Source organism: Bidens hawaiensis, unplaced genomic scaffold, assembly GCF_021521415.1.
Source record: "Bidens hawaiensis isolate Kalapana, Puna unplaced genomic scaffold, B.hawaiensis_p1.1 tig00045392_1, whole genome shotgun sequence".
Taxonomy (NCBI): Eukaryota; Viridiplantae; Streptophyta; class Magnoliopsida; order Asterales; family Asteraceae; genus Bidens; species Bidens hawaiensis.
Genome location: NW_027498075.1, coordinates 16,610 through 20,657, shown reverse-complemented (window position 1 = coordinate 20,657; position 4,048 = coordinate 16,610). Strand labels below are relative to the sequence as shown.

At 35.3% G+C, this 4,048-nt stretch overlaps 1 pseudogene across 1 annotated transcript; it reads right to left on the bottom strand.

Annotated features, from left to right (window-relative positions):
• Positions 1-785: 785 nt before the first annotated feature.
• LOC143595637 (uncharacterized) lies at positions 786-2,036 on the bottom strand (annotated as a pseudogene). The gene is made up of 2 exons (XR_013146556.1): positions 1,597-2,036; positions 786-1,154 (listed from the first exon to the last, which is right to left on the bottom strand). The product of XR_013146556.1 is annotated as an uncharacterized LOC143595637 (transcript).
• Between the last annotated feature and the right edge of the window lie 2,012 nt (positions 2,037-4,048).

Genomic DNA, 4,048 nt, shown 5'->3' with positions numbered 1-4,048 from the left:
CTCTCCGAAGTCCAAATGAGAGATGCAACATGCAAATTACTCGTTAAAAGGTCACCAGAGACAGGCTAGGGAACACGATCAAGTTATTAATGTATCTCGATAAACATAATATATATAAAATTCATATGGTAATCGTAGATTAGAGGATGGACTATTTTAGTACACTATTTACGACATTTTCATCCCCAACTCTGTAATTTTCCTAGAAATAATTTTAAAGTATTCGCAATTTTGTTCATCACAAAGATTAATTATTCAAAAGGGGGTTTTGCAATTCAAAAAGGGGAAGCGGCGCAGCTTGTTATCCGCTTGCCTTCTGTTTCGATGTAATCTAAACAATGCACATGAAATTACCCTATCAATAACCAATCAAACACATAATCTGATTGAATGTTTTCCATTTGAACAAGAAATATATAATATCGACTTCCATTATTCATTCTCCATATGAATCTCTATAAATATTTATGAGTAATTGTATAAGTAAAACGGACTAAACAACAGAATAAAAATATATAAAAAATGTTATTTAACTATACAGACATAGATATAAAGAAGAATGCCAGACCTAATTCTTAAATCCCGTCAATGATCCTTCCTTCGACATGGAGTCAGATCTTAAACCCGATTCGCGTCATCACAAATCAAATTAACCAAAATCAAGTTCTAAGAAATGGTATTCAAGTCTACCAAAATCAACTATACAATAAAATCAGTAAACAAGACTACTTCAATCACACAAACACACATAACAAATGGCCAAATCAAACAAAGTAACTCACAAACTCAACTCAAAGATTTTCAGGCAAATGAATCTGATGCGAACCAAATATATGATGCGTACCATGTTGTTGCACGAACACGACAATCCCACATTTGGTGCTGTTGAAGCCTTCCCATAAGCCAAAATCTACGGTACCGGTTAATGTCTTCTTGGGAGGTTGGTTGTTGAAAGACCATATCTTTGAAACCTTTCTGACCACAAAATCGTTGACTATGACTCGTCCTTTGTTGTCACCGTTCTTGCATTCGGTTACAAGCCCACTTTCGTATAGTGCCACCATGACGTCGGCTCCTTTGCTGTCAAGTTTGGCCCGCAATGATCCTTTTAGAGAGACTTGCACAGACTCCAGTGTAGGCCTTTGGAATGTTGCCTATAACCAAGCAACAATGCAACAAAAATAAAGACTTACAAAAATACACGACACAATTTTTTGTAGATTGACCTGAACACGACTTGTTTAACCCAAATCTTGTTATACTTTTACATAGCAAAACTATTAATAAAGTATACAATAAAAATACAATTTCATAACAAAAATTATCAATTTTCATCATATAAATATTAATCATTTGTCAGTTTCTGTTTTAACTTTTAAATGTTTATGTGATAATACTTTTAAAATATTCGATTTTTATAAAACATATTTTATAAAAGATTTAAAAAATATATAAACAGGTTAAACCGGTCAGCCAGTGAACCGGCCTGTCAGTTGACACAAACTGGTTAGCCAAACATGTTCGTTGCTATGACCCGAAACCAACCTAAACCCGTTTATATTAAACTCAAAACTAGTTTTAAGTTTACGCAAATACCTGGAACGCCGGCGAGGGGTATCTGGGCGCAGCAGCTATGGACGACAGCAGAGCATCTTCATCATTCCCAATACACTGGGCCCTCCCCTGAACCACCACTTGTGGTGTAAACATCGTGTCAAGTTAAACGACTCCACATACTCCTTCTGTCTAACAGTCCACTGACTCGACCCGAAAGGATCTTTCCACCCATTAAAATCCCAATAATCCACATGGTACGCCAACAACATAACCGGTACCTCCAAATTAAAATCCCCCCTTCCTAGCCTCGAAAACAAAAGCTCCGCGGCCGGTGACGTGGCACACCCTTGTGACGAGAATAATTCCACCACTACTGCCCCGACTTGTTGTGACTCGTCGGGTGTGGGCTTGGTTTGTTGTGATCCGTTGGCGCCCGAGGAGGCGCGCTTAGGGAAACATGCAAAGAAACCACGCGCCATTACCGTTGATGTCACCGGTGATCGGATTGTGGCCGGAAAGATTAATAATCACTTAACACAAATTTTTTTTTTTTATGTTGTCACAAAGTGTTTTAAGTTATGTTGTATTGATGGAAAGTTGGCAACCAATATCATGTGTGACACGGAATAAAAGTTGTGGGAGTTTTAGAGTTTTGGCAGGGTGAAATTGTTTTGAGTCCAGAGGATTGTATGGATTTTGATGCAAATTGTACAAGTGGGTAATGCATGGAGGTGTGGAGTTTGGTGTTTAGGGTGTGGAAGAAGGAATTAGGCGCATAAAGTAGGAGTCGGTGACACGTAGGTGGGAGATGCCTGTCTTTGATTAGGTAGATTCGTTGGGGTGGCCCCACCACCATTAGTGGATGGGTTGTCGGTTTTCAATGGTTGGTTTGGGCTTTCACGTAATAGTTTTATAAGTTTGGCCCAATATTAATGGGCTCGTTAGCTAAGTTAATAGAATCATGCAATGGAACGGGATTGAATCATGCAATCACATATAAGTAGAGCCGTCTTCAAGAATTTATGTACATCGGCTAAGCCGAAATAAATAAGTCCGTAGGTCATAACAAGTAGCAAATATATAAACTACTTCTTTAAACGACAATAACGTTATACCAATAAATAGATAAAAAAATATAGTAATAAAATCAAATAAATTAATAGATAACACATAATCGGTTATTCATAAAGCTCTTCTAACATTCTTTACCAAATAGATTTTGGTTTGTGTCCAATAATCCAAACCTTACCAAATAGATTAAGAATAAAAAAAATTTTGGATTCAGTAATTTTAAAATAATTAAAATCCAATAATTGTAAGATGGATTTTGGATTGTAGTCACGCACTAACATAAGTAAGATTGACAAGTTATTTGTACTATTTTAAGAAGATAAAATAAACAAAAAGAAGAGAGAAAAGTCCATTTTGGAAAAGATATTGTGTGTGGTACAAAATTAGCAATAAAATAATATTATTGCTCATCTTGTGTCTTATAACTTATAAGAGTATTCTTATCCAACCCCTTATATTATGTGATGGGTATTTTTATAATTTAGAGAGTGATTCAAGGTGTTATGAGTGAAGAGCTTTTATATTTTAGAAAAAGTAGTGATTTTTCTGTATATTTGAAAAGTTACTGTTCATCCCCTGTAATTTTTTAATATATTTTGAAAATGGTTGTGAGTGAAGGAAAGAGAAAAGGTAATGATAAAATGTATAAAAAGTATTATTTAATTGAGATGGAGAGAGAAAATAAAATGAGTTTTAGTGTAATTTTTGGTTTGAAAATAGAGAGTGGGATGAGAATGCTCTAAAACTTCATTCCTGCTGTAACTTCATATCCGCCGGAAAATTTTCCGGTTATGTTTCTTTTTCTTTGTTATATCAGATTTCCTTCTCTTTCTTCACAAGCCATTTGTCCAATTTACTTGTTAATGCTTAAAAAAACTAATATATTTTTAAAAATTTTGCGCCCTCTACCGAAATCATGCTTCGAACGAGGGTGTGGCTTGCACATCTCAAGATCGGGCACTACCCATCAGATATCGGATATGCCCATTTTTCGGTTAAAAAGTATGCTTTGGGAATACAACGAGAATACGTCAAACGTTAAATATTACAATATGCTTCATGTTCATTTTTGATACAGAATATTACAATGGAATACAACAAAGTTTTTAACATTTAGACATCGATCCACGGGTTAAAGTGACGGATCCAGAAATTTTGTTCAGTGGGGTTAAAACGTAATCGGTAAAAAGGATCGGTTATAACAGTGTAGTCGAACAAACTACCATATTTAATAAACAAAGTGGGTCTGAAACACGCTCTTGAGTACCTATCTTTCTTCTAGAAAGTCATCACAAACAAGGAAGATTATCTAAATAAACAAAAATTAGATTTGTAGGAACTAGTAAGACAGTCTTTAGTACTGGTCTTCTTTTTTCAAATGGGGCTTTGAAGGGAAAGAATAAAAGACTTGTGGCATGTA